This window comes from Alexandromys fortis, unplaced genomic scaffold (assembly GCF_014885135.2).
Source record: "Alexandromys fortis isolate MF-2015 unplaced genomic scaffold, M_Fortis_MF-2015_v1.1 scaffold_24, whole genome shotgun sequence".
Classification (NCBI taxonomy): domain Eukaryota; kingdom Metazoa; phylum Chordata; class Mammalia; order Rodentia; family Cricetidae; genus Alexandromys; species Alexandromys fortis.
The window spans coordinates 11,877,506-11,896,437 of record NW_026067906.1 but is presented as its reverse complement, the minus strand read 5'-3'; the positions used below and the strand labels follow the sequence as shown (position 1 = coordinate 11,896,437).

At 44.3% G+C, this 18,932-nt stretch overlaps 1 long non-coding RNA gene across 1 annotated transcript in view; it reads right to left on the bottom strand.

The window, feature by feature from the left end:
• Positions 1-829: 829 nt before the first annotated feature.
• Positions 830-18,932, bottom strand: part of LOC126497528 (uncharacterized) — a 39,323-nt gene continuing 21,220 nt past the window's right edge. The window contains exon 3 of the long non-coding RNA XR_007590637.1: positions 830-950. This is a non-coding gene — a long non-coding RNA (uncharacterized lncRNA). The remainder of the gene's footprint in view (positions 951-18,932) is intronic.

The following is an 18,932-nucleotide window of genomic DNA, read 5'->3' as shown; positions in this document are numbered from 1 at the left end:
GTCAACATTAATGCCTACCTTAAACCTTGTAGAGAATATGAAATGAAATGACCCGTGCAAAGCTCTTAGCTGGCACCTCGCATTGAAAAGACGTTCCTGTTATCATCTGCCTAGTAACAACCTCACTTACCGTCGCTTCACGTACCCAAGTATATATTTAAATTTTATAGAAGACACCCGGAACATTTTGCAAGTAATTAATTTTATTAAAGGGCTTTTTTTTTTTTTTTTTTTTTTTTTGGTCTGTGCTTGTCACCTGCCCAATCAGCAACTTTGTGTAAGAATAATGCCACTCTCAATCCTGCTGTGTAATAAATCCCTTCCCGCAGCCCAGGGCCATGGCTTCTTTTAAATGAAGTTGGATGTGCTGTGGATGTCCTTGGAGGGATGGGAAGATGAAGCAGTGCGGACCGAGGTGGTTGGCAAGGCTTGTGCAAGCCATTGAGAACTAGTGCCCGAGCACCAAGGAAACCCTCCATGTAGTCGTCACTGCTGCGAACCTAGCACCGAGTGTGAAAATTGAAAGTCCTGAGGTTCGAGCAGGTGGGGTTCTCAGGTGAATGGGTTTGCTTTTCCTGCTTGGTTAACACTTAGATTTATGGCTTGGCTTTGCCTGCTTGGTTGACTCAATTGTTTTGGATTTTCAGAACGTAATAGCTAACTAATTAGCATAGTTATTTGGTCATCTTACTAATCCAATGTAACTTCTTGGTCACACGGCAGACGATGTCTGAATTACATGACAAAACAATTTGCACGCGCATGCATCCTCCATTCCATTGTTGGAAATGGCTCCTCTTGGTGCCTTTGGAAGCCTGTGTCCCTTCCAGAACCCTCTGCAGGAGAGCTGAACCAGCCAGCTGGGAGCAACATAATTCCTTGCAGGAGACTGCTCCATCCAGGGTGGGGTTACCCAAACCACCATCAAGCTCAGCTCCTTGCAATGGTATCTAGAAAAGACAAAGTGATGGTTGTGTTTCCTGAGTAAAATCGGCTGTTTTCTCACAGAGCAGAGAGTGTGGCAAGCAACACAAAGTGCAATTACATTTCAGATCAGGCTGAGCAGTAACAGTATCCGGGTATTTACTTTGATAAATTTGTATGCAGTCCCAAGGACTTGCAAGTTTCCCATGACGCCTTACCTGATTACCTACAAGAAAATAGTTATGATTTTTGTACTGCATCTGTCTCTGAAAGGGAACAATGTACATGGGCTTAGAAACGGGCCGTGTTTCTCGCATCTAACTTGAATGTATTACTCAGAAAGGCCACAAAGACCCTGGTTGACGTATTCCATGCTTAACTATGTGCTTAACATTTATAGGTCATTTAGTCCTCGATTGCATTATAATTTTGCTGTGTGCCATAAATGTAAAGTGAGCTCAAGTGCACTGTGATATACGGCTTCAGTTTATTACATTTCCATAAAGCCATCTGATATTTACTACGGTTTTATAACTTTGCTAAATGATTTTCTTCAGCCGCCCATGTGAAGCCATTACCATAGTAACAGTGTGATTTTCTCTATTCCGTTCGTGGGCTTCTTTGGTTTGGCCTAAGCGGCACAGTTTTCATCAAACTTTACAGCACTCAAAACTGTAAAGGTGAGAGTCTATCACCTTCACCACTGTAGTCAGAACACAGTCGGGAACTTTTCCCTTGGGCCATTGGGAGGCAGAGGCAGGCAGATCTCTGTGAGTTCGAGGCCAGCCTGGTCTACAGGAGCTAGTTCCAGGACAGGAACCAAAAGCTACGGAGAAACCCTGTCTCAAAAAATCAAAAAAAAAAAAAAAAATCTGTAAACTGCTTTCAATACTTTAGCCTTCTTCACAGTATTAATTCTGCCAATCAGGAACACAGAAGGTCACGGTCATTTCTTCCTCTACTGCTTCCTCTAAATTCTCTCTTTTGTTGTCTTAGAAGTTTTTACTGTACAGGCCTTTGTTTTCTTCGTTGAGTTGATTCCTGGGTGGATCTTTATTCCTTTTTTAGCCTACTGTGAATGTGTGGGTTTTTTTCTTTTTCTTTTTTCCTTTGTCAGCAAGTTCAGTAGTAGTATGTAGAAAAACTAATTTTGTATGTTAACTTTGCATTGTGTTCCTCGTCTGTTGATTGTGTATTATGTTCCTTGTAAGCTAATTTTGTACTATGTTTCTCTGCTCAAACTGTTTACTCTGTCTAGAAGTTTTCTAATGGAAACTGCAGGATCTTTTAAGCATAAGGTCACATCCAAAAGCAGAGGTAACTTTCTTTCTTTCTTTCCTGTTTGTGTCCCTTTCATTTCTCTCACTTGTCTCGTCGCCCATAGAAGATTTAAAGTGCTCTACTGAAAAAGAGCAGCCACAGTGGGCACCTCTCTCGATTCTTTGAGGCCTCCATCACAAAGGACCATTGAGCTTTGTTGAGAGTCTTTTCTGCATCGATTTGAAATGATCATGTAACTTTTCCTTGTTTTATGATCACGTGTTTACGTACTGTATTACATTTTGTGATTTATGTATGTTGAACCAATCCTGCATCACTACCCTGAAACCAACTTGCCCATAGTGTATGATTTTCTTATTGCATTCTTGAATTTGGTTTGCTAGAAATTTTACTCAGAATTCTTGTATCTGGGTTCCTTTGGGAGGGTGACCTATAGTTTTCTTTTTCTGTTGTAGCCTCACCCAGTTCTGGTGACAAGGTAACGCTGCCTTTGTGAAATAGATTTGGCATGGCTCCTCCCTTTATGTTTTATGCAATGGTTTGAGGATCTTTGACGTGTACTCTTCTTAAAGGGTCAGTAGAGTTTGGCAGTGAATTGGCCAATCCTGGGCTTTTCCTTGTTAGACTGAATTATTTTCTTAATCTGAAGAAAGATAATTAAATTGAAAATCGCATTGGGTCAATCCAACAAAGGAAGACTATTTAGATGCCAAGATGTTTCTTAACAGCATCATGTGGCTTCATTAGAAAGCCTTGCTCTCCATAAAGCAGGCCAAGCAGCTGCACCTGAGACTGTAGCTACAAGGGGGAAGACGATGTCCTAAGAGGCTGTGCTTGGGCCCATGCCCTCGAGGCTCAGCCAGCTTGCTCTCTTCCCAGCCTCAGTAGTGGCACCATGCATTAGCCATACTGCAATGGTCACGAAAGGAATCTACTACGGGAAGGTGGAGAAACAACCCGTGGAAAGAATGCCAGGCCTCACTTTTCAGTCACAAAGGAACAGAATGACCACAGCCATGTGTGCAGGCCAGCGCGTTAGTGGAGAGATTGACAGAATCATCTGCAAGATTACATGTGAATAAGTGTTCCCAACTTCATTCTTGGGGAGCCACAGGGGGGAAAACAAGCAGTAAGGAGGGGGGTGTCTTGATGCTGAGTATGTCATCCTGTTCCTGAAAAGAGCCCCCACATTATGGTTTCTAACATTCAAATTTATAAAGGAATATTATTAAAAAGGCATTATGATTAATTATTATGGGCACACATTACTGGCACTTAGTGATGTTTCATGAAAAGACAAATAATAATTACATAATTTCAAATGCAGGAGAACTAGCTGAAGCTGTTCGCGATTCCTGTGATATCTTTTCTAAAGTATAATTTTCTTTCTTTAGAGCTATTATTTTCAACAAGACAGAAATGTTACCTTTTTTTATTTCTTGGACTGATTTTAAAAATTCCTTTGGTCAAATTGATTTAAAAAAAAAACAATGCTTTGAGATAGACTACAACAAAATATTCAACAAAAAATTCACCAGAGCAAAAACAGTTACTCCCCTGTTGTTATCTAGAAATTCTTTCTCAAAATCAATATTAATTAAGTATACTGCAACAAATGAACTCATGATGGAGAAGTAATCAAAACATGCCTGCATTTGTGGCCAACCCTACAGGGCTTAATCACTGCCATGTGTTGCCACCTTATTGGCAATTCAGCATAAATAGCGAGGCAGAATCCTCCAGGGGTGGAACAGTATACTTCCTGTAAAGAGTTCTGTTTCCTTTTTTCCATCAACGCGCGTGAGGCAAACCTCCACGCATGCATTCATTCCACAAGCAACCATGGCCTCACCTCTCTGCAGCCAGTGCCATCGGAGGGGTAAATTCTATAACGTGGAGGACCCAGTTCATAATCCGGGATGATGACAGATGAGATCTAACTATAACATACTGAGATAAATGCTCCTAGAGCTACCACAGAGTAAAGACTATGCCGTCAGGAGAGGGTTCCCAGGTAGAAGCTTGGGAAAGAAATGTCAGAGGTCTTAGGCTTGTGTTCCTCTCTGGCAAGATACAGAAGAATGCTCTCCAAGGAGTGGCCAGCATGGCTATGGGGAGTTCCATTACTTTTTGTAATAGTTTTTCTTGTTACTTTCTACAAAATTAATTTATTCCATATAAAATGTTCTTGGCTCTGGGCTGTGTCCTGACATTTCACTGCTTTTTAATTTCTGAAATCGTAAATACTGTTGTCAGGGCTGCATGCCGACAGTCCCCTTTGTGGGTCCGGGGCTGCTGTTCTCAACCTGTGGGTCACAACTACCAAAGTGCGTCTCTTTCACTACAGCCCTGGAGAAGCAGAGGCAGACAGGTTTCTGTGAGTTTGAGGCCTTCTGGGTCAGCCGTTCTCGACGGGTGGGTCTCAACCCTTTCATAGTGGCCGCCTAAACCCATTAGCAAATACATATATTTACATTATGACTCAAAACAGTAGCCAAATTGCAGTTATGAAATAGCAATAAAAATAATGTCATGGTCGGGAGTCACCACGTGAGGAACTGTATTAAGGGCCACAGCATTAGGAAGGTTGAGAACCACTGATCTAGTGAATAGAGTCTATGTGAGCCCACCCAGCCCAAATACTTCTGAATTTGAAAATGTAGAAGTCCAGGAATAACTTCTATGGATAAAGATCGGCTATACTCTAAAGAGAGAAAATGGGGAACCAGACAGCAGCCATGGCAGCTTCTGCCCAGTGTGATCCAGGACAGTAGTAAACGAGAATCAGGAGCAGAAGGAGAGAGAGCACAAGCAAAAAACTCAGGACCACGAGGGGTGCACCCACACACTGAGACAATGGGGATGTTCTATCGGGAACTCACCAAGGCCAGGTGGACTGGGTCTGAAAAAGCCTGGGATAAAACCGGACTCGCTGAACATAGCGGACAATGAGGACTACTGAGAACTCAAGAACAATGGCACTGGGTTTCTATCCTACTGCATGTACTGGCTTTGTGGGAGCCTAGGCTGTTTAGATGCCCACCTTACTAGACCTGGAAGGAGGTGGGAGGTCCTTGGACTTCCCACAGGGCATTGAACCCTGACTGCTCTTTGGGCTGATGAGGGAGGGGGAGTTGATTGGGGAAGGGGGAGGGAAATGGTAGGTGGTGGCGGGGAGGAGATAGAAATCTTTAATAAATAAATAAATAAAAATGAAATGTAATTAAAGGTCCATATTTTGAACCACCCATGTTTTATGTTCAAACTTATATTTTCCTGTACCAGCATACAGGGTGAACCTTTTTCTGACTATAGACTTGCCAAGTTGAGATGCCAGGCTCTCACGGGAGCCTCAACTCTGGGGCCAGAATGGGCTCCTGTCTTTGTCAAATTGGAGCTTGTCTTTGTGTGTGTGTGTGTGGTTTGTTTTTGTTTTTGTTTGTTTGTTTGTTTGTTTTTTGCAGCAAAATCTCTTTCTATAGTCCAAAACTCGCATGGAATTCACTTTGTACCCCAGGCTGGCTTTCAATTCACAACAATCCTCCTGCCTCACCCTCCCAGGTGCCAGGATTACCGGTGTGAGCTTGTTTATGAAGGGAGCTGACTACAAAACCAGTCCAGAATCTCATGGCTGTTGGTCTACTCTCACACCCCATCTGGCAGGCAGGCTTACACAATCGCCCTTGTTGTCCTCTGAAGCACCCCATGATGGTCTCATGGAACAGCTCCCTTTACGTCCTGGTCATTCATCCGTTATGTAATGTTTATACAATTGAAATTATGACCAAGTACACAGTTGAAGAACAAACCAAACTGCCATCAGCTATGCCTACAGTTTATGAGGTGGCATCAAAATCCTTTGGACCCAAACCCGTGTTTGTTTCCCAACTTTAGTGTGTCTGTGATTCCACTGGAGATCCTGTTACACGAGAGTCCAGGTTAGAGATGGGGCAAGGCTTTGGCTGGCACCTGTCTGTCTGTTTGCTTGCTTGCTTGCTTTCTGCTTAAAAGATAAGACCTCCCAGTGCTGCTCAATCTAGACCCAAACTTTCAGGCTATGTAGACTCTGTCCCCAGCCTTCCAAGCCGCTGTGTGTCTACAGTTGTGTGTACCCAACTACCTTGGAATTCAAATGTCTAAGGGAAGGCACGTTTAGTGATGCTTTTTATATCTGGCTCACAGGCCACACTTTTTTCAAGATCCTAAAACAGTGTTTACTCTGTCTTGTCTATGCACTGGTCACCTGAGTCCACCCTAAGAGATGCTAATGTAAGCAGAGCAATACCTTGGAATCACCATCTTAAAGGCTGACCAAATGAAACAGCATAGCTTACAACTTGACCATTTCATGAGGTATGATGCTCAGGTCGTGGTTTCATCAGAGAAATGGGGAGTATCCAGTACTCCAGTGAGTGGACGCTTTAATTGAAGTCAGGAGAACTGACAACACTCAGGGTCAATGAAGCTATGCTTTTAAAACCGACTTCTGTCTAAGACTTCTGATTTCCTCTATAGAAAACCCCATTAATTTTCCTATGCAGGGTATAGGATGAGATAACCTGTGAGGTCGTGGTTTATTCCTGCAAACGTGTGCTGGTGTGGCAATACTATTTTTGCCTGAGTAATCCCATAGAGATTGGGGTCGCTTAATAGACAGCTGGGGCAGCTGCCATTTTTGTCAATGTACTTTTATTGGGACATGGTCACACTCATTCATTGCGCATTACATACTGTCTATGGCTGTTTGGGGAATGTCACAACAAAGTATGCAGCTTACAGAGACTAGAATATTTACTGTCCGGATCATAACAAAATATTAAGCAACCGCTGCTGAATGGGACCATCTATCAAAGCTCACAGAAAAGCACAACCTGCCTGGCAGTTCCTCACAATAGGAACAAGCCTAGTTCCTAAAGTCAGTGATACCTTTGAGTATTTCTGTTAATGATCTATTTTATGATCACTTAAAATATCGGATGGCAGGTGGGAACCTTAAATGTTGGCCAGAGTGTGGTTCTAAATGAGTGGGAAATTGAAGCGTGGCCTTAAGTTGAAGTCAGGTAACGAAAGGAAAGTGGGCTCGATGAAACCCAGCTCTGGGAGGTGACAGCGGTCCAGAAATGGATTCCCTGTTCTAACTGCCCTTTGTTTGTGCTGTGGCGATACAGGGAACCGTTCTGCCAAGCCCAGGAGCAATTGTTACAGCCTGGGCTGCGAGCTTTTAACAAGGGAGCTCCTAGGCGGGGCCTCTCTCACGTTCTTCAAACCGCTTCTACTAATTGATTGCCTTTTCTTTAGAGTCCAAAATAGAACACTATCCTTTCCATCAATTTTCTCAGCAGTCTGCAAATGTACTATTTATTGTGTATAACGTCCTCCTTAAGTAACATTCAATCATCTTTCCAAGCAATTTCGGTGAGCAATGTTCCCGGAGATGCTTAACAGCCCGCGCTGCCTAGCCACCGCATGCAGCCACTGCATCCAGTGCGGCCCGTGACAGACGGCTAATGGCAGAGCTCTTTAAGCTTATAATTTCTTTAGACTTTTCTTGACAGTGTTGAAAAATGAACGGTGCGGTTTGCATTTCCATGAGCTATTCTTAAAGCGTCCTTTGTTCGGGCTGCATGAAACGAGAAGATAAATCAAATGCATCGCGACGTCATTTGGGGAGGAGAGGTAAGACAGCCCATCAAGCTGGATTTCGGCATTTTAACTCGATATATTTACGTTTCTGTTTTCAAGTGCATTTCGTCAAATGCGCTGGCTTCATCTATAGGTAGCATTAATAATTTGGATTCAAAGTTTGTGCACATTATCGGTGTGTGGGAACTAAAGCGGTTATTATTCAAACGCTGTCATTTGTAAGAGGCTAGAGAGAAGGCTCAGTGGTTAGGAAAACTGGCCACTCTTCCAGAGGACTCAGATTCCATTCTCGGCACCCACATGGCGGCGGCTTGTAACCGTCCGTAACTCCAGGCAACCCAGTGCCTTCGTTTGGCCTCCACAGGCACCGTGCACACAAATGGTACACAGACATATGCACAGGAAAAATATTTATACACACAAAATAAATAAACAAAATAGAATAAAAATTTAAGAGAAAAAATCTAGACACAGAAAGACAAATATTACATGTTCTTCCTCACAGGTGAAACCTTAAAAGTGTTGCTTTTTATTGACGTAGTAAATAGGATAGTGGTCGCTAGAGGCTGGGAATGGCAGAGAGAAAAGAAACAGGGGGTCTGGGTTCTAAGTGCTAAAATACCGTTAAGTGGGAAAAATAGGTTCTCAGGAAGGTGACTACGGTTTATTACCGTTGCTGTTGTTATATCTTTAAAGAACCAAAAGAGAGGAGCTGGAAAGCTGCCAGCACAGAGATGCAAGTAAAATATGGAAATATTAGATAACCCTGACTTGACTGCTACACATTGTAAGCATGTATCGGATTAGCACACACTCTCATTAATATGTACAAGTGTTGGATAGAAAGTAATAAAGCCAGCTGTTACCGCTCTGTTTAAATGAAAATCCTCATGTAGATTATACATTTTTTCTTAGTTTCTTTCTTTGTTTATTTTATAGTTATAATGAGTGGAAGGCAAAACAGCCTTTTATTGACTAAGGAAAAGCATCATCAGGTGTACAAAGATGAACCAGAAGGCTGCCCCAAGATAACTCAGACATCCACAGGTATGAGGTACTCTTGTTAGACTCTCCTGAACCCTTAGACTGGAGGTCATTGAAATTTCTTGGTGCCCATCACACAACCTCACCACTGTTGAGTGCTTTGAGAAAAGCAAACAGCAGGCCACACCCAGCCTCACTAGTATCACTAGCACGGATCCAATCACACAGGCACACACACCGTCACCAGCCTCTCCTGTAAGTTCAGCCAAGTCCCAGTTTCCTGGTCTCTGTGCAGAAGGCACAGGACCTTCCAGGAAAGTCTCCGGGCTGCAGGTGGGCCTGTGTTCCAGAAGCACGTGTCAGCTCACCGGCTAATCTCGGTACCTACTCTCAAGCGAGGAAAGGCACAGCTAAAGGAAGGCCTGGCTGGCTCTGGGTCACATTCCTGAGGGCGCTGGGCTGCTGCCAAGAGACATTCTCAGGCCCCACTTGTCGAAGGGCAGGGCGTGTGACCCCAGCTTCTAGACAATTTGCTTATCTCAAATACCTCTCACTTCATCCATGGAAAAATATTTCTCCTATCCCTTGATCTCAAGTTAGATATTAATGTCTAAATGATTTGACGGTAATAATTCGAGGGAACTGACTGTAAGGTCTTTGAGATGCCAGCTAAGCACTTCTTAAGACTGCCCTTGATTGGAACACTTACCCAATGGGCTCTTGGCCCTGAGTTTATTTCTCCATAATGCACGTTCCTATCACATCATCTGTGAGGATGGATCTTACATAAATTACAGGCAATGGCGCACACATCCACGTCTCGGCTCCACGATGCTGACGTATGCAAAATTTAATTGGCAATTGAATGAGAAGAGGTTTGACTCTGCCTGGGTGAGCTAGGGAGGTTTCGCAAAGGGTGTGAGATTCGAATCTTGTAGTTCACCAGGCAAAAGAAAGAATGTCACACACACACACACACACACACACACACACACACACACACACACACACAAATACTCCAAGCCAAAAGAACAGACTGTACAAAGATAAGTAGACAAACCAAGCTGCCTGCTGTGCTCAGACTGTTAGATACCCACGGCAACTGATGGTGGAGTAGGAGACACTGGGAAAGAAACAGGGAGGGCCCACAAACGGCCAGCAGCTGATGGCTTTTGCTTCCTTCCTCTTATTTTAGATCCAGCACCCCCACAGCAAGGGACAGGGAAAGGACAGCAGGAGTGTGTCATTCCTTCCAACCATGGACAAGAGACAGGGGAGGGGATGGGGGCGCGGCTCATTCTCTTAAATGTGAACTCACAGACCTGGCTGACTGAACAGTTTCCTAGGCCCCATCCCGCTCCTTCAGTCAGAGACTGCAGTACTTGAATCCAGGAATCTGGGCTTTCTAAGCATCTAACTTGTAAATCACAGCCTGGAATACAGAGGCATATACAGGAAATTGCCTTGGTGAATGCCTGCGATTTCTTCAGATGCAAAAGGGAGGGGCAGAGAGGTCTTAAATAGTTAAAAGACAAAATCTTTGAAGTCCTTCGGCCGGGCCGTGGCATTTGCAAGAGGAAGAAGTGGTTATCCAAAGGTAAGAGGCGTCTCTGTCTTTGAAGCAACTTTGGTGCGATGTGAATCAAACCATTCATGCAGAGAACAAAAGCACTTTTGACTCCAGGAGCCAGCTAAGAGGGTAACCTAAATAAACAGGGAGGAAAATAGATTGGGGGGGGAGGTCAACTGAGTCAGAGCTCTTGGTGCTTGGACTGGAGCAGTGCCGAGGGCCGAACCGCTGGATTGAGTCTGTGATTATCCACTAACTCAGAGGTTCACAGCCTGAAGTCACCTGAAGTCCCACTGTGAGGTCAGTTCAGAGGGATGGAGGTCGGGAGGTTCTTTTTAATATTTCAAAACATCGAGTCAAGTACTTCTCCCAGGAAAGTCCAAAGAACAGAGAGATCTGGCCCACCTAGAGATGAGGACAGGACGTGCTAAAAGATTTGGGCAGCATGCCACAAGGGTTATATTTGTGATAACTTGGTGTGAGGCCTGAACATCTGTATTTCCTTTCAAATACAAAATGATGCTGGGAGAACATGTTTGGGAGGAAAATATGCCTAAGCGGCCTCCCCATTTCCTCTGTGTTGGCTGAAATGACCAAATTTGGCAGGTATTTGATTAGTAAATATGGCGAGATAGGTTATTACTTAGTTATCATTCACTTAGTAATGTCAAATCCATCAAAACCCGATTCCACGGAGACACTTTCCGTTAAGATAAATTACCTTTGACTGGTGTTCTCTTTCATTCTTGGCTAAATAATTTTGTCTAGAAACTTCTCAATGGAATAATCCCAGGAGAAGTAATTTTCTTCTCTCTTGCTCCCCTCACTCCTGTCCTCCATGTGAACTACTACCTTCTGAATGGAGATGTTGGTACTGGCCAGGTGCCTGGTGCCCTGCCATGGAGTTTGGGCCTCTGACACTTTCCACCACAGAAAAAAAAAAAAAAAAACCAGCAACCTGAAGGTATGGTTCGCAGACTGGCTATTCCATTCCAGAGCCAGTCTTGCTTAGGGTGTGCCACGAGGCTCATGTTCATCCGATGTTGGTGACCAGTAACACAACTGGGTTCTGAAGACTTGGGAGAGGGAACTAAAATTTAACACATTTTCATAAATATAGAATAATGTCCATCTAAAAGCATACAAGATGAAAGACAGAAGTCTATCGACCCCAATAGTTGCTAAAATTCAACAAAAAGGTTGTGTGTGTATTTAGGGGCCACGGAAGTACACATGGTGCCCCTGCACGGATGGTTAAAAGGCCCGGCTATGGCTTCATCATTTCTATCTGCAGTTACACGTTTGCTGCTGTGCCAACTGGTTTTATGTCAACTTGACACAAGCTAACGTCATCTGAGAGGAGGGAACCACAATTTAGAAAATGTCTCCATGAGGTCCAGCTGTAAGGCATTTTCTGAATTAGTGACTGACGAGGGAGGGCCCAGCCCATTGTGGGTGGTGCCATCCCTGGGCTGGTGGTCCTTGGTTCTTTACAAACAAACCAAGCGAACCAGAAGAAGCAAGCCAGTAAGCAGCACCCCTCCATGGCCTCTGCATCAGTTCCAGCTGGCAGGTTCCCGCCCTGCTTGAGCTCCTGTCCTGACTTTCTTTAGTGATGAACTGCAATAGGGAAGTCTAAGTTAAATAAACCCCACTCCTCCTCAACTTGCTTTGTGTTCATGGTGTTGTCATGGCAGCAATAGAAACCCCAACTAAGACAACTGTCATGGCAACTGCAACCAGGTTCTAACAGTATTGCCAAAAGACGTCTTCTCGTTGTGCCGTCTTAACATATGAGCAAAAGTACACGGAGAGACACCTATGGCTATTTAAGAATACCCACCAGGTGCTTTTTGGTAAAACAAACAAGTAAACAACAGCAACATCAAAACAGTAGCTGTCAGTTATTAATCCACATCATCACTCTTGGGTTAATAGGAAGCCTCAACCCAAATCCAGCCACACTCACAGAATCCAGGTAGAGACCAAAACGAACAGCTCGCGAGATCTTTATTCTCTCCACTGAAAACAGGGATGGTCTCAAACGTTTCGGCCAAAATGCATGCCCTTCACAGCAAGCACGCCGAGAGCTGGTTCCTGCCATCGGTTTTGCTAACAAGCTATTCCCACGCATTTCTATCATCGCTACAGGAATTTGAGAAAAAATCTGGTGTTAAGCCGACATAAAGATAGCTAACTGCTGGCAGAAGCTGCCCGTGGAATGCAGCCTCACCGATCAAACATGACCTGACAGCCCCGGGAGTGTGAGTTCCTGATCCGGGCTGTTGCTGAGCGCTCCTAGTGTTTAGCCTAAATTCACACATATGTCAACACATGACTCAAAGCGGGTGGGAGGAGATAATCAATTCAGTTTCTTATTGCTAATAAGCATATTTTAACACCAGGAAGATGCTAAATTAAATGTAAAATTACGCACTAAGACAAAATGTATTCTCATATGATATATATATGTATACATATATATGATGTCAATTGGTCTTGTAATATTTAATACACTTTATTCTGTTACAGTAACAGCTCAGTTTATTGATTCCAGTTTGAAATACATGTTCCGGATCTGGAGAGAGTCAGCAGTTAGACAACACTGGTTGCTCTTCCAGAAGATCGGGATTCAAATCCTAGCCTCACACAGCAGCTAACAACTGTCCCCTCCAGTACCAGGTGAAGCAGCGTCCCCTTCTGGCCTCCAAGAACACAAGGCATACGCATGATATACAGATATACATTTAGACAGAACATTCATACAAGTGAAATAAAATGTTTTGTTTTGCTTTTTGATACAGGTTTTCTTTGTGTAGCCTTGGCTATCCTAGAACTCACTCCGCCTCAAACCTAGAACCAGACTGGCCTCAAACTCACAGAGATCCACCTACCTCTGCCTCCAAAGTGCTGAGGTTAAAAGTGTGTGCTACCACCACCCAGCATAAAATAATATGTTGGAAAAGTTGGTTTAAATGTTTCAGTCTAAATTAGAGTCTTATTTTTGTCCAGTACTCCAACTCTTCAAAAGCTTTAAGTTTTGCTGTATTTACATTTTAGGTATTTATCCAGAATTCACCTCCATAAGAAGAATTTAGATTCCACCTTTATACTAAAAGATAGAGAACTTTGCTTAGATTTTCTGTTTATTAATTATCATGGACTTGTTTCTCAAATGCTCATATTTTGAGATGATATGGGCTTGTCCTCTCTTCCAGTAAAGAATTATAGGGGATAGCATCCCAGGGATCACCAAGTATTGTACAAAGAGCCCGGTAGAGAGAAGAGCTTGGGAAATGAGGAGAAGGAGCATTTAAAGCAGGAGGCTTGTAGCAGGGTGGTGGTGGCACACACCTTTGATCCCTGCACTCTGCAGGCAGAGGCAGGCAGGTCTATGATTCTGAGGCCATCCTGGTCTACAGAGCGAGTTCCAGAAGAGCCAGGGATACAGAGAAAGAAACCCTTGCCTTGAAAACAAAAAAGAAAAATAGGAGACTTGTATTTCATTCCAGAAATCAAGGGCCACTGGTCAGAGTAGGCAGACCCTTGAAGGGTTTGGGCAGCTGAACCCAACAGGCTATGCATCTGCACAGAGCTCTCTTCTGTAAGGAAAGTAATCTGGGCATCCCTCTGATGGGCTTTGGGCTATGTCCATGGACAAGGCAGTCATGATACTTCATAAGCTTTGCGATGCCTGTCTAGTCAAATATCAGAAAAGGGAAGCAATCTTTGCACATTTCCAAATGACTGCTTCCCCAGACCTTAATATAGCCCACCTCAACCCTCATTCCTTATCATTCAGGGATTCATTGGACAGTCACCGATTCTTGTTTATTTTTCAGTTCAGTGTGTTAAAGTCACTTTAATAAAACAGAGACAAAGGGCCTATATTGGCCACAAAGTCACAATTATCTAAACTGCTGTTACTTTGAACAACACAGTCACCATGCTCGCAAACAGTATCTACGTAGTCTCTGGGCGGTAGCACAGGCTTGTTGTCCAAGAGACAATTAGATGAAGCAGAGAAAGCTTTATAGCAAGAGACAGACCTTGGTCCAGGTATTGGTTCCCAGCTGACCACCTATGTGATTGTGCACAGGTGAACAACCTGAATTCTTTGGACCTTGGCTGTTTGTTGTCGCCAGTGATTCTCGTACTTAATGTCGCTTGCACTGGATTGTGTGTGTGACAGGCGTTCAGAAAGGTTAGCTATTATTACTACTTACTTTTCTCTTCATGGCCTCTTTTACTTTCCTAATGAGACTGTCCAGAACTAAGAGGCCCTATACTCTAAGGTCGGAAGAGCATGCCCAGTGTGAGGGCCCTTTCCTGAAGGCATATGGCATCTCAGGTATAATGTACACGTCTCCTGCTGTGGGCACAAATATTTGGAATAGGCAGGCGCTTACCACAGGCTGACCTAAAGCTGAAACTTCGAAGCTCGTCTCTTGAGGGCCCATGGACTCATCTGCCTGAGTGTCACAGCCTCTAATGCTCAATATTTTTAATTAAAACTTTCATTCTGAGAGAAAGAATCTAGGAATGAGAAAAACCAGAGTGGGTCCCCTGGCTGCTGAAGTTACCCATAGCGTAGAACCTCAAGGTCAAGGACCATTTAACAGAGCTTAGAAAAGATATTTTCAGACTCTGAACATCTGAAAACCATTAGGTTAAATATAATTCCAGGCATCGTCCTCCGTTTAGGTCAATTCAGCCCATCCAGGCCCCATTTCCCTGCTGAATAACTATAATTTGTCCTATGTACTTAAGGGAGCCTGTTTTTGGCCACTGTAACTCTACAATTAATTTGAGAATAAACCATATGAGAATTTGTTGGTCTGACTGCAAATATCACCGCCTTTCATGGTCAAGGTCCCTCATCAGACTCCGACCTTTCAGTTTTATCTTTGTTATCTGAAAGGTCAAGTGTGTCTAAGCCTTGAAGCTACCGACAGCCCATACCAAGCCAGGGGTAATCTTCGAATGCTTTTCCCTGTATTGATCCTTGGCTTCCATCCCAGAGCTCCACCCCAGGAATTCCTACGCTTTTGCTCTTCAAGGACTCTTGCCATTCCCAACACCATCTAAGCACATGTGATAAGCCAGGACCACACGCCATCATTTCTTCCCTTCCTATGGCCTAGCACAAGGATTTCAGCAAGAACCTAGCTGAGAGTAATGACGGCATCCCTTAATTTATCCACTGTCAGTACCTTACAGGTCCCATTGAATTGGTACTGAGGAGAGGTTCTTTCCACTGTGTTTGTGAATCAAGACCCACCCTGAAAGAATTGCATTCTCACATATATGCCTTGTGATGTTTGGCATGAAAATACTAATATTCTGGACTCTGCTCTCTGGACTTCATATGGATTAGTGACGGAATTCTAATGAAATCCTCTAAGGAAACTATCATCACCACCCCCCAGCTTTATACATGGGGGTTTGAAGAAAGAACAGAGAGCCCAAAACTTGCTACCTAAGAGCTTGAGAGATGGAGTTAGCGAGTTTCTGGAGGTGAGGGGCTGTGTGCTTGCTGTGCCAGCATGACAACCTGAATCCAGATACCAGCACTGGTGGAAGGAGCCCAACCCTGCAATCCCAGCACTGGAGGAGGGGGACGGGGACAGAAGGGTCACCGAAGCTTACTAGCCACAAGCCTAACCTTAGGTTTAGTGAGAGACCCTGTCTCAAGGGAATAAGGTAGAGAGGTGGGGTAATACGCCTCCATGTGTGTATACATGGCATACACCTCACTCACACACATTCATATGCATACATACACACACAATCCCCTCACCCCCAGAAATGTGCCACACATAGCTATGTATTAAATGAAACCCAGTTATTCCAGCTCCATTACCTGAGACCCTATAGGCCTGTGGTTCTCATCCTTTCTAATGCTGTTACCCTTTGATAGAATTAATTCCTCATGTGTGGTGACCCCCCCAACACCCACGCCATAAGCTTATTTCATTGCTATTTTATAACTCTAATTTTGCTACTGTTATGAGTTATAATGTAACTATCTGATATGCAGGATATCGGATATATGACCCCGGTGAAAGGGTCATTCCACCCCCACAGGGGTCTCGATCTACAGACTGAGAACTGTTGCTGTAGGCTTTCTCAATCTGCATTGTTAGCATTGTGCACCAGATAACCGGTTGGTTGTTGGGGACTGTGTTTGTTCCTTTTCTCGTTGTTACAATAAAATAGCCGATACGAGCAAGAAGCAAAGGTTTGTTTTGACAACCACGAAAGGCGGGCATGGGGACAGGAACATGAGGCAGCTGGTTACACGGTGTACACAGTCAGAAGCAGAGAGCTGTGAGCCCTGGCTCGCATCCTTTCCCATCTTTCCCTCATTCTGGGCACCAGCGCTTGGGATGGTCCCATTCACATTACAGTGGGTCCGCCATCAAAAAAAAAAAAAAAACAACCTAAAATTCCCTAGACAATCTGTCACAGACAGGTCCTAAAGTCTGTCTCTTGGATGATTGGCAGTCGCTATAAACCATCACAGGGCTGTAATGTGCATTGAGGGAGAATCCACAGCATCCTTTTCCTGGATGCCCCCCTTCCAGGCCTCCGCTCAGATTCTCCACACTACACTATGACTCTTTAGAAAGAACAGCACAACAATCTTTACAATTATAGAATAGTTAAGAACCCTTCACTCATATCCAAAGATTAATATCGTCATTAATCACACGGGTCCCAGCCAGGCAATAGTGGTGCATAATTTAATCCCAGCACTCGGAAGGCAGACACAGGTGGATCTTTGTGAGTTCACAGCTAGTCTGGTCTACAGAGCTCGTTCCTGGGTGGCCAGGGCTACATATAGAAACCCTGTCTCTAAAAAATGTCAAATAGGTCCTCATTCAAAACAGAACTTCTGTTTTCCCTCATCGCCTGCCTGTGTTTCCTCTTCCTTTTTCTCTTCCTAAGGCAGAAGGTGCATCACATGAGGCTATAGGCAGCTTAACTGGGGACATTTGCTTCCTTCAAGTCTGTTACTGAGGCGTTAAAAGAGGTGTGCAGTTTCTCATCTCAAAGCAAGCCACAGGACTCTTCAAGTTCCTTTAATCACCTGGAAGTTGTAAGAAGAGGCGAACACAAGCAGAATCTCAATGGCTCAGCCCACTTTGAGCAGGCTGTTTGCTGCCTTCCATCCTAATTGTGGGTTAAAAAGCCCGTGTTCCTTAGGACTCTGAAGGGCTTATGTGCTTGGAAAATGCTGTCCAGGGTGCCAGGATCTCCCATACAGAAGAGCACTGAGAATCTGATACTTTTGCACAGGGTTTCTGTATTTTCCTGAACTAAAGAGGACAGCTTGATAATCGGGGTGATGCATTCTCAGCCTCTCAACTCTCCCTTCTACAAGGACGCCGGTGGGACTCTAAAACCTTCTGTCAGAGTGAGCAGGCCTCACGGTAGGGATTGGATGTGATTTACTGAGCAGTCACGCCATGCGCAAACCATCAGCCAGCGTGACGTCTTAAAGAAATCAGACTAGTCATACCTGGGATAAGATGGCCCCACTCAGTGCTGCAGACTTTTGAAGTTGCTCCCACCGCTCGGACTTCTCCGGTAACAGACTGCCGCCACCCATGCTGTATCTGCCCTGCGTTCTGCGCTCCTGCGCTCTGCTCTCCCACCAGCAGCCTCTCTGGCAGCTACGGCAGCACAAATTTCAGGGAGAGGCTGTCTTCGTGACTTTCCTATTGCTGCGATAAAACACCACAATCGAAGCAGCTCATGACAGGAAGCATTTAACTGGGGGCTTGCTTCAAGTTTCAACGGGTGAGTCTGTGACCACCAGGGCGAGGAGCATGGTGGCAGGCGCGGTACTAGATCTGACCCATGAACACTAGGCAGAAAGAAAGAGCCAACTAGTATGGCGTGGGCATTGGAAACCACAAAGCTCACCCCCAGTGACACAACTCCTCCTGCAGGGCCACACCTCCTCATTCTCAAATACATAAACTTATGGGGGCCATTCTCATTCAAATCATCACAGAAAAAGAAATCAAGAGATCTTCGTTCCATCCTTCTTCCTGCTAGACACTTCTCCACAGTGAGACTCAGTCCTCAACCACACAGTGAAGACAGTGGGTGGTTAGGCAGACTGGAAGGTCTCCCACGGCCAGACAGGTCTGGTTCCTTCCATTTGCTTCCTTAGCTGGTTTGTCTGAGCTCTGTATTATATGCCGGCAGCTGTCATAAATACTTTACCTGTGCCATCACATATAAACTTTGGAGCAATCTCTTTAGGGGGTCGCCACAATCATCATACTAAAGTCGAAGACCAATCCTACACTTCAGTTCTATGTGCTATCTTCAGACAGCCATAACTTGGGCAGACGGAGTCAGCTAGAGAGTATAAGGGTACATACATCCACATACATCCACAGTCCCCTCGAATGACCTCTCTCGGAACTTACCACAAATCCTGGCGCGCAACATTAATCAAATTCACCAACACGAATCAAATATATAAATGAAAGAGCAAACTTAGTATCTTCCT